Source organism: Ranitomeya variabilis, chromosome 3 (genome assembly GCF_051348905.1).
Source record: "Ranitomeya variabilis isolate aRanVar5 chromosome 3, aRanVar5.hap1, whole genome shotgun sequence".
NCBI classification, from domain to species: Eukaryota; Metazoa; Chordata; class Amphibia; order Anura; family Dendrobatidae; genus Ranitomeya; species Ranitomeya variabilis.
Window position 1 is genome coordinate 694381876 of NC_135234.1, and position 12704 is coordinate 694394579.

A 12704-nucleotide genomic window follows, 5' to 3' on the forward strand; every position below is an offset into this window, starting at 1 on the left:
ACATTTACCCATCACCCTGTCAAAGCATTCTGTTAGTTTTTTTCCTCCTGCAACCAAATTGTTTTTAAGATGGCTTGATAATGATAGATTATAGCACACTGACCCCTTCTACAGACCACTCAGCACACCCGTAGCCTCTACATAATTTGGAATAATTGTTGATCAGTGGCTTGGAAAATGGCTTTGAACACACCCAGACCATCAGCCAGTTGGTGGAGCTGAGAGGGATCACTCTTCTAGTCCCCTAGAATCATAGAATGGTAGAGTTGGAAGGGACCTCCTGGGTCATCTGGTCCAACCCTCTGCTCAAAGCCGGATTCACTAAATCATCCCAGACAGATGTCTGTCCAGCCTCTGAAGACTTCCATGGAAGGAGAACTCACCACCTCTCGTGGCAACCTGTTCCACTCATTGATCACCCTCACACTCAAAAAGTTTTTTTCTAATATCTAATCTGTGTCTCCTCCCATTCAGTTTCATCCCATTGCTTCTAGTCTTTCCTTGTGCAAATGAGAATAAAGATGATCCTTCTACAATGTGACAGCCCTTGCGATATTTGCAGACACCTCTTAAGTCTCCTCTGTCTTCTTTTTTGCAAGCTAAACACTTTCAGGTAATTTATTGGGTGTACTAAGGGCGCAATCAGGCGGCCATATAAATCGGACAGATTGGAATGCGGACTGGCCGGCGACTCTCCTGGCCTTCACGTGTCAACCACATAGAAATACATGAAGCTGTCACGCTTGAGTTGAGAGCCACTGTGCACTGCGTTCCGATCACTGTCCGATTTATATGGCATCTGACAGCGCCCTAACAAACCGGTTTAGCTTTGATAAGTCATTGTAGACATCTGTGAAAAACATGAACAGTCTTTACCCCACTTTCCCAGAAACTGCACTCTTGTCCTGTGTTGCATTTCTGTTCCATTCACGAGATGAACCCAATGGATTAGAGTGTGGAATAACTTGACTTTCATTCCATTTAGTTTTTTTTTTTTCCTGTATAATTTGGTAAAATAGTCTCCTGCTAAATAAAAGGCACCCTTTTAATAACTGGAATATAATTATGCACATTAAATAAAAATGTATATAGTTTGCCTGTTAGGAGACCCTTAGATTTTTCTATATACAATAACTTTTCAGGGTAATATATATATATTCTATATATATTTTTTTTTTATGAGGATTTCAACAGGTGCTCATTCAAAAAAAAAAACACTAAACCTGTACACTTTTTTTTTTTTAAATTTTATTTTTTTTAAATTTCTGTATCTAAATTAAAGCAACACTTCCTCCAGCATAAAAAAGAACCCCAACTTGTGCCCAAACTTTTGGATCGTACGGATTCTATGCAGCTTTTCTTCTCCGCCCGTGCCGTTCTAATGGTGTGTTCCTTTTGTCAGTGAAAAACGTTTTGTTTTATTAGTGCGATGTATAATGTTTAGTTAGACATTCTATCGGTGCAGTTCTTGATGTTTCAGTAAGCTAAAGACCTTGCTTTAACGCAAGCTTGTTACCTATGTTAACTTATTATGCGGCCAATTAGCGATCATGCCTGAAGTTCCTCCTGCTTGTTGCAGACATTTGCCGCTTTCTCGCCAGTAGTTTGTAACTGGACCCATTTTATATTACGTGCAATATGTAACGCAAGCAAGCCGATAATATTTTGCACCAGCTTGTGTGGGCTTCAGTGATGATACTTGGATTATGAGATCAGTGATCTTTGTCTTCAAGGATCTGTTTTAGAACTTTTTTTTTTTTTTTTAAAGCCTAATTAAAATCCAGAAAAATCTTGATGACTAGGGTTGAGCACAGCCAATTATCGGAATATACCGTATGTACAGGTCTTTACAAATTAGATCTATGGTGCTGTTTGTTGGGTCTTTTGTGGTGGTTGTCAAAATGATAAGTATTTTATGAAAAATAAACAATTTTTGTAACATTAAAAAAAAAAATCACATCTATATATATTTTTAAAATTATTTTGCATGATGTACAAGAAACTGCATTGATTATGGACTGCTGGTGTCAGTTTTGGCATACATTTTAAAACCGCCATATGGAGAAGTGTCTTGTATGCTCTCAGTTGTGCCAAGTGTATTATGGAGCCAATATCATTTTAATCAATTTTTTTTTTAAATGTAAAGAGTAATTTGTTTTTGTGCTAGTGAATCATGAAAATGAAAAGCAGACGTGTATTCATGAATATGCTGCTTTTATTCTCTGTAAGTCGTCAGTAAGTAACCATCCCAATGAGGTAAAAAAAAAAAAAAAATCTAATTTTAACTCTCCAACGTTCCATAGTAAAAAATGTTATTACAAAGGGAAAAGTTCATTATTGACTCATTTGTTTCTATACATAACAAGATGAACCCTTCAATGCCCATCTTGATCAGCACCGTAGATCTTCAGCTCTCTAGATCTTGCTGAATGTTGGTGGAAAATTGTGCTCAACTCCAGTTAAATCCATTTAACTTTTTTTTTTTTTTGAATGTATGGAAATTCTCAATCGGACCAATGTAAAATCCTATATTTGCACTTGTTAAACCACTGGAAAAGAAATGATCAGTGCATTAACTGATATTGTATTCATATTTTAAACTATGAAATTGTTTAAGTCCCTTTTTAATTTATGACTGATTTTATGTTCATGTTAAGTTGTATATTCCTTAGAGGCTACACAGTGGTTCATGCAAGCAAAACTATTCTGGCATTTGTTTTCCTGGTTTTTCAAACATCATCCATTCAACATGAAGTCGATTAAATCAGCAATATGTGTAATGGTGGCATGTAAAAACTGCTTTCTTTTGTTTTATTGCAGCCTTTTTAATGTGTTTTTTTTTGTTTTGTTTTATATTTCATGATTCAAACTCTGCAGACAAGTGCCTGATGTATTTACAGACACAAGAACAATCTGTTGTATGAAGCCATAAATGTATATAAATAATGCTACAAATGACTGGCCTTGGTTTGCTGTGTTTTTTTTTTTTTTCTCCTACTACTGGTTAAGTACTTACCTGACCTTGGACGGCTGGAGCCTAGCAGCGTCATCAGGTCCAACTCCGATTTGGTTTGATCGGACGATGATTTCAATTGCACAGAGGCCATCTGATCTCAGTATGACTGTCCTGCACTTCCTCATTCTGGCTTTAGACGTATGACGGGTTAGTGTCAGGTTTTTGTTTTTTTTTGTAACTGAAGTCCATTTAGCAAGTTTTGTTTCATTTGACCAAATTGCGGTATTTAGCATAAGAGACATATCATTCCTTGCCTTCAACACAGTGAGGAAGAGGATGCCACCTCATACAGTGCCATGAGAAAAGCTAAGGTGTAGAAGAAGCTGACTGTGCGGAAATGAGCGCATCGCCGACCCCCGTCACATGATCGGAGGTCGGCGATGCTTCTATATTGTAACCATAGAGGTCCTTGAGACCTCTATGGTTACTGATCCACGGTAGCTGTGAGCGCCACCCTGTGGTCGGCGCTCACAGCACACCTGCATTTCTGCTACATAGCAGCGAACATCAGATCGCTGCTATGTAGCAGAGGTGATTGCGTTGTGCCTGCTTCTAGCCTCCCATGGAGGCTATTGAAGCATGGCAAAAGTAAAAAAAAATGTGAAAAAAAATAAAAAAAATATATAAAAGTTTAAATCACCCCCCTTTCGCCCCAATCAAAATAAATCAATAAAAAAAAAATCAAACCTACACATATTTGATATCGCCGCGTTCAGAATCGCCCAATCCATCAATAAAAAAAAGCATTAACCTGATCGCTAAACGATGTAGCGAGAAAAAAATTCAAAACGCCAGAATTACATTTTTTTGGTTGCGGCGACATTGCATTAAAATGCAATAACAGGCAATCAAAAGAACGTACCTGCACCGAAATGGTATTCTTAAAAACGCCAGCTCGGCACGCAAAAAATAAGCCCACAACCGACCCCAGATCATATAAAATGGAGACGCTACGAGTATCGGAAAGTGGCACAATTTTTTTTTTTTTTTAGCAAAGTCTGGAATTTTTTTTCACCACTTAGATAAAAAATAACCTAGACATGTTAGGTGTCTATTAACTCGTACTGACCTGGAGAATCATAATGGCAGGTTAGTTTTAGCATTTAGTGAACCTAGCAAAAAAGCCAAGCAAAAAACAAGTGTGGGACTGCACTGTTTTTGCAATTTCACCGCACTAGGAATTTTTTTCCCGTTTTCTAGTACATGACATGGTAAAACCAATGATGTCATTCAAAAGTACAACTCGTCTCGCAAAAAATAAGCCCTCACATGGCCAAATTGACGGAAAAATAAAAAAGTTATGGCTCTGGGAAGGAGGGGAGTGAAAAACGAACACGGAAAAACGTGGGTGAAGGGGTTAAGGTGCTCACCACACATCTAGATAAATTCCTTGGGGGGGGGGGGAGAGAGTCTTAGTTTCCAAAATTTCATCACTTTGGGGGGTTTCCATTGTTACGGGCTCTCCAAAAGACCTGGCATCTGTGCTCTATCCCAGACAATTTTGCACTAAAAAGGTGCTTCTTCCCTTCCAAGCTCTATCGTGTGCCCAAACAGTGTACATTTCTCCTACATATGGGGTATCGGCGTGCTAAGTAGAAATTGCACTTTTGTGTAATGTAACTCTCTGGTTTAAGTGCACAAAAATGAAAAGTTTGAAAATTGCTAAATTTTTATGCACTCAAGTCATATTGACGAAATTTTACCACTATCATGAAGTACAATGTCATGAAAGAAAACAGTCTCAGAATCAGTGGAATCCATTGAAGCGTTCCAGAGTTATTACCTCATAAAGTGGCACTGGTCAGAATTGTAAAAATTGGCTTGGTCATGAAGGTGAAAACAAGTTGGGGGCTTAAAGGGATTAATAATTTTGTACCTGTGGGGGAGCACACTGGAAAAAAGATTATTTTTTTTTTTTTTATAAATCCCATCCACTTTGCTAGAGATGTGTCTTTTTGCGCAACGAAAACACGTAGCAACAAAAAAAGTATCAAAAGCTCATAGTGGGAGCTTAGCCTTAAAAGGGTTTTCCCACAAACAAAATAAACGTTAATTTGTAGATCTTACAATAAAATCAAGTAAATACAAAGTTTCCAAAAAGAGGATGTCACAAAATTAAATATAGATTATAACTCAAAAAACATTATATACACTATCAAACATATGTAAATGAGAGAGTATATTCAACCATAAAAGATTTTTTTTTATTAGAGTTCATTAAAAATAACAATAATAAACAAAGTAACACAACCAAAAAGAAAAGCAGGATAGTATATGGGGTAATAAGAAAGGAATATAGACAAAAATCTAATTTAATCTCTAATTACAGCACAATGACAAAGTGCATAATAGAAAAAAACATAACTGCAGTCCATTGTGCACATAAGACCATACTGAAAGAATCAAAACAAAATGCAAATGTAACTTCTTTAAATCAAGCCAAACAAGTCTCAATATTTCTAAGTATACATAGAAAAATATAGATAAAAAATACGAATGTGTGTGTAATCTATATTTTAATGGGAAATCATGCTTCTAATGAGTAGTAGAGATGAGTGAGCATGTTCGGGAAAAGTTTGCCAATCTCAAACTTGGCATGAATGCAGCATATTCAGATAAGTGTTTGGTTTCACAGGCATTTTTACTCAAAGACAGCAAAATTCTGTCACAGTTTGGTAAATCATTGTGTTTCCACTAATGCTTTTGTTATTAGTTTGACTAGGATAGTGGTGCTGTATGATGAGCGGGGGGATGTATTTGATGAGGAGACGGCATGTGTTGAGAGGTTAGAGGAGCAGTGCGCTCCCCCCCCCTTAAGGGGAACCTGTCCCACCCCCCAAAATTGAAGGTGAGCTAGGCCCCTGATGTATCCTGAAAGATGAGAAAAGAAGGTTAGATTATACTCACCCAGGGGCGGTCCCGGACTGGCTCTGGTCCAATGGGCATCGCAGTCCGGGGCCTCCCATCTTACGATGACGTCCTCTTCGTGCAGGCGTACTTTGTCTGCCCTGTTGAGGGCAGACAAAGTACTGCAGTGCGCAGGGACTGGGCCTCTCTGACCATTCCCGGCGCCTGCGCACTACAGTTCTTTGCTCTGCCCTCAACAGAACAGACAGACGTACTTTGTGACGGAGCCACAGGGTGAGTACAATAAGAGGACGTCATCGTAAGAAGATGGGAGGCCCCGGACTGCAACGCCCATCGGACCGGACCGGGACCGCCCCTGGGTGAGTATAATCTAACCTTTTTCTCATCTTTCAGGATACATCGGGGGCTTATCTACAGCATTACAGAATGTTGAAGATAGGCCCTGATGCTGGTGGGCTTAGCTCACCTTCGATTTTGGGGGTGACAGGTTCCCTTTAACTTTGTTGATTCTGGCAACCAATCAGGGTGCAGGAGCCATCCACATCATCATTACACAAGGTCTTCTGCGATTGGTTGCCCAAGTCACATGTCCCTGGCCATAAGAAAGCTGTGCTTTCACTACACCAGCATGTCGCTGACAACATCTCCTATTCCATGAAAACATCTATGGCTGTCAGGGTGCTTTCACGATGAACACCTGGACAAGCAAACCTGGACAGGGGCGTTACATCTCACTGACTAGGCACTGGGTCACTCTGGTGGCTGTAGGGGCAGGTGGGAAGGTGCTTCTCCACATGTCTTGGAATCCCCAAGGCTTACGGGGCAAACCTCTGTATCACTTCCTCCACTACTTCTGGCTCCTCCACTTGTGCCCTCAACCTCTCCCGTAAGCTACTTTCACACTAGCGTCGTTTGCAATGCGTCGTTCAGGAGAAAAAATGCATCCTGCAAAGTTGTCTGCAGGATGCGTTTTTTCCCCATAGACTTACATTACCGACGCATTGCGACGGATTTATTGCGACGCATTTATTTCACAGCATGCGTCGGCCCGATGCACTGCGACAGGCCCGTACCGACGCTAGTGTGAAAGCAGCCTTAATGAGACACAAGTTGCAACAGTGCAGAGAGAATCCCCACCAACTTCTGTATTGCATAGCCAGGGCTCACGTCAATCAGGCAGTGTTTAAATTAATATGCCTTGGAGATCACAGTCAAACAGCTCAAGAGTTGTGGATAGCTAGCCAGACAGAGTTAGAGCAATAGCTGTCTCCACTGAACCTGGAGCCAGGGAAGGCCATGTGCGATAACGGTGCGAACCTGGTGGTCGTCCTACACTAGGACAATCTCACACATGCCTTGCATTGCTCATGTCCTCAACATGGTGGAACAGCAATTTCTCTGCCACTATCCCAGCCTAAATGAATTGCTGCAGAAAGCATGATCGCTGTGTGCTAACTTCCATCGAAGGAAGGGACACAACATCTCTAATTTCCGGACAGTTGTTGCACAGGCGGGTACCATGGGAGAGTGGATTACAGCGTTTAAGGGGGTCTCATGATACCAGACAAACTGAAGGTGCAGGAGCCCAAGAAGAAATGGACGGGGAGGAAGAGGTGATAGGCACACAACAGCCAGGAGATAAATAGGATAATGATACCCTATCAGTTTTCTGTGGTTGGCGGGAGGGGATGGAAGAAGCAACCTTGAGTGTTACCCCGCTACCAACATCAAGTACTTGGACTTCATGAAAGCTCCCGACACATGAGTCTTCTTGCTGCACTATCTTCAACATGATGCCTGTATTGTTAGGGTTATAAATAGTGCTGACTACTGGGTTGTCACACAGTTAGATCCATGGCACAAGAGTAAATTTTGAAGCAGCATTTCTAATGCCTGGGAGTTTGTTTAAAAATATTGTCATGCCATTTGGGTTATCCAATGCATCTGCTATTTTTCAAAATTTTCTGAATAGTTTCTCTCAATGGGAAGATATGTTGTGATTTACCTGGATGATGATCTAATTTTCTTACTCTATTTGGACTCTCACCAGAAACATGTCTGTGTGGTAATATAATTGTTGAGGGAGAACTCTTTGCTTGCTAAATTGGGGAAATGTATTTTTTCTGTTCAGGAAATGTCATTCTTGGGGTTTATCTTGTTAGCAGAAGGGTTTAAGATGGACCCTGGGAAAGTGCAGGCCATAATTGATTGGCTTCAACCTTGTGATCTCACAACATTGCAACATTTTCTGGGATTCGCCAACTATTAGGCTGGGATCACACATACGCGAGAAACGTCCGAGTCTCACAGGTGAAAACCCAGCTCTGGCGCCGGCACTCCAGAGCAGAGCATGCAGCCACACAGCAATAAATGGAGCCGCACGCTCCGCTCTGGAGTGCCGGCGCCAGAGCTGGGTTTTCACCTGCGAGACTCGGCTGTATCTCGCGTATGTGTGATCCCGGCCTCATAGGAAATTTTTCAAGGGTTTTTCTCAAATCACTAAAGGGGGAAAATTTCAAGGTTTGGTCACCGGGTGCTATCAGGGCTTTCCAAAATTTGAGTATTTAATTTCTGTTCCCATTCTAGTCCAACCGGATCTACAAAAACCTTTCATTGTGGAGGTGGATGCTTCTGAGGTCAGAGTAAGGCCGGCGTCACACTCGGCGTAAGACAATACGGTCCGTATTTTACGGCCGTAATACGGCCGAAATACGGTGAAATGTTCCCAAAATAGTGATCCGTAGGCAGGGTGTGTCAGCGTATTTTGCGCATGGCATCCTCCGTATGTAATCCGTATGGCATCCGTACTGCGATATTTTCGCGCAGGCTTGCAAAACCGACATCTAATGGATTTATGTGCTCAAATGTTCATTAAAACATATATACAGTATATATATATATATATGTCATTGAGACACATATATATATATTCTGTATTTAGATTTCATTCAGCGCGATATCTGTGAACAGCCGGTAATTCAATTGCCGGCTTTTCATTTCTCCTGCACAAACCCGACAGGATATGAGACATGGTTTACATACAGTAAACCATCTCATATCCCCTTTTTTTTTGCATATTCCACACTACTAATGTTAGTAGTGTGTATGTGCAAAATTTCAGCGCTGTAGCTGCTAAACTAAAGGGTTAAATGGCGGAAAAAATTGGCGTGGGCTCCCGCGCAATTTTCTCCGCCAGAGCGGTAAAGCCAGTGACTGAGGGCAGATATTAATAGCCAGGAGAGGGTCCATGGTTTTTGGCCCCCCCCGTGGCTAAAAACATCTGCCCCCAGCCACCCCAGAAAAGGCACATCTGGAAGATGTGCCTATTCTGGCACTTGGCCACTCTCTTCCCACTCCCTGTAGCGGTGGGATATGGGGTAATGAAGGGTTAATGCCACCTTGCTATTGGAAGGTGACATTAAGCCAGATTAATGATGGAGAGGCGTCAATTATGACACCTATCCATTATTAATCCAATTGTTGGAAAGGGTTAAAAAACACACACACACATGATTAAAAAGGATTTTAATGAAATAAACACAGCGGTTGTTGTAATAATTTATTGTTCTCTCAAATCCATTTGCAGTCCCTCGCTTGGCAACATAATAAACGCACAAGATACATACCTTCTGATGTACTGTCAGGTCCAACGATGTAATCCATCTGAAGGGGTTAACTAATATTACAAGCAGGAGCCCTGCTATAATGCAGCTGTGTTCCGTGCTTGTAATTCCCCTGCGAATGAATGAAATGTAGGTCATTGACCTACATTTCCTTCAGTCGCGGTGATGCGCCCCCTGGTGGATGTCCTCATATGACCTGGAGCGTGGGAAAAAGTTCCCAGGCTGCAGTTCATGAGAACATCCACCAGAGGGCGCCTCACCGCGAATGAATGAAATGTAGGTCAATGACCTACATTTCATTCATTCGCAGGGGAATTACAAGCACGGAGCACAGCTGCATTATAGCAGGGCTCCTGCTTGTAATATTAGTTAACCCCTTCAGATGGATTACATCGTTGGACCTGACAGTACATCAGAAGGTATGTATCTTGTGCGTTTATTATGTTGCCAAGCGAGGGACTGCAAATGGATTTGAGAGAACAATAAATTATTACAACAACCGCTGTGTTTATTTCATTAAAATCCTTTTTAATCATGTGTGTGTGTGTTTTTTAACCCTTTCCAACAATTGGATTAATAATGGATAGGTGTCATAATTGACGCCTCTCCATTATTAATCTGGCTTAATGTCACCTTCCAATAGCAAGGTGGCATTAACCCTTCATTACCCCATATCCCACCGCTACAGGGAGTGGGAAGAGAGTGGCCAAGTGCCAGAATAGGCGCATCTTCCAGATGTGCCTTTTCTGGGGTGGCTGGGGGCAGATGTTTTTAGCCACGGGGGGGCCAATAACCATGGACCCTCTCCTGGCTATTAATATCTGCCCTCAGTCACTGGCTTTACCGCTCTGGCGGAGAAAATTGCGCGGGAGCCCACGCCAATTTTTTCCGCCATTTCACCCTTTAGTTTAGCAGCTACAGCGCTGAAATTTTGCACATACACACTACTAACATTAGTAGTGTGGAATATGCAAAAAAAAGGGGGATATGAGATGGTTTACTGTATGTAAACCATGTCTCATATCCTGTCGGGTTTGTGCAGGAGAAATGAAAAGCCGGCAATTGAATTACCGACTTTTCACTAACAGCGCTGCGTATTTCTCGCAAGTCACACTGCTGGTCCGTGTGGAATCCGTATTTTTCTCGCCCCCATAGACTTTCATTGGCGATTTTTTTGCGCAGTACACTGACAAACGCAGCATGCTGCGATTTTGTACGGCCGTAGAAAGCCGTATAATACTGAACTGTAATATACGGCTAATAGGAGCAGCCCCATTGAGAATAATTGTGCCGTATGTTATGCGAGTTTTACGGACGTAGTTTCTGCGCTCTTACGTCCGTAAAACTCGCCAGTGTGACGCCGGCCTAAGGGCAGCTTTATTGCAGGGGCCCAAAACTTTAAAAAAAAATTCTCATCTGTGGACAGAAATGATGATGTATTTCGTCAGTTACTTACTGTTAAATTGGCCTTTCAGGAGTTGCATATCTTGGAGGGGGCGATTCATCCAGTTATTGTAGTCATTGATCACATTAATCTACAGTAGTGTTCAAAATAATAGTAGTCTAGTATGGCTAACCAGATTAAAAGACTACCATTGGAACGGAAGGAGGAATAGCCAGAATGGCAAAGGCTCAGCCTATGATCAGCGACACTCAAGTTACCTGTGAGTACTATGACAGTTAGAAGACTCCTGTGTGAAGCTACTGTAATCTCGTAGGCTACTTTCACACTAGCGTTTTTTGCAATACATCGCAATGCGTCGTTTTGGCGAAAAAACGCATCCTGCAAAAGTGCTTGCAGGATGCGTTTTTTCCCCATTGACTAACATTACCGACGCATTGCCACACGTCGCAACTGTCGTGCGACGGTTGCGCCGTGTTGTGGCGGACCGTTGGCTGCAAAAAACCTTACATGTAACGTTTTTTGCAGCCGACGGACCTCCATTTCCGACCGCGCATGCGCGGCCGGAACTCCGCCCCCACCTCCCTGCACCTCACAATGGGGCAGCGGATGCGTGGAAAAACAGCATCCGCTGTGCGGCGCAAACAACGCTAGCGTCGGCCCGACGCTCTGCGACGGGCCGAGTACGACGCTAGTGTGAAAGAAGCCGTAGCAAGAAGTCCCCGCAAAGTCGCACTTTTTGTGGACTGATGCAAGTACAATTGTTCTTTTTGAGTCAAAGGGCCACAGACAGTTCACCAGTCAACCCCCAAACTCTGCATTCAAGCCACAGTACACTCTGAAGACAGTGAAGCATGGTGGTGCAAGCATCATGATGTGGGCATGTATCTCATACTATGGTGCTGGACCTATTTACCGCATACCAGGGATCACGGACCAGTTTGCATATATTAAAATACTTGAAGAGGTCATGTTGCCTTAGGCCATGTTCACACTTTGCGGGTTTTACCGCTGATCCGCGGCGATTTTGATGCTGCGGGTCCGCAGCAGTTTCCATAGGGTTTACATTTACATGGAAACCCTATGGAAACCGCAAACCGCTGTGCACATGCTGCGGGAAAAACCGCACAGAAACGCAGCGGTTTACAACCCGCAGCATGTCACTTCTTTGTGCAGAATCGCAGCGATTCTGCACACATAGAAATGCATTGATCCGCTTACTTCCCGCATGGGGCTGTGCCCACGATGCGGGAAGTAAGCGGATAATGTGCGGTTGCTACCCAGGGTGGAGGAGAGGAAACTCTCCTCCAGGCCCTGGTAACCATATTTGTGGTAAAAAAGAATAAAAATAAAAAATAATGCTATACTCCCCTCTCAGCGCTGCACGCGGCCGTCTGGTCTCAGGTTTGCTGTGCGAGCAGGACCTGCGGTGACGCCGCGGTCACATGACCGTGATGACGCCGCGGTCACATGACCGTGATGACGCCGCGGTCACATGACCGTGACGTCACGAAGGTCCTTCTCGCACAGCATCTTTGGAAACGGACCGCCGCGTGCAGCGCCGAGGAGATCGGGACGTCAGAGGGGGTGAGTATAAACCATTTTTTTTTATTTTTAACATTACTATTGATGCTGCATATGCAGCATCAATAGTAAAACCAAAGCCCGCAGCGGAAACCGCAAGACAAAACGTGATAAATCTGCAGGGATAACCGCAGCGGTTTTGCCCTGCAGATTTACCAAATCCGCTGCGGGAGAACCCGCAGGGACCCGAACCTACGTGTGCACATAGCCT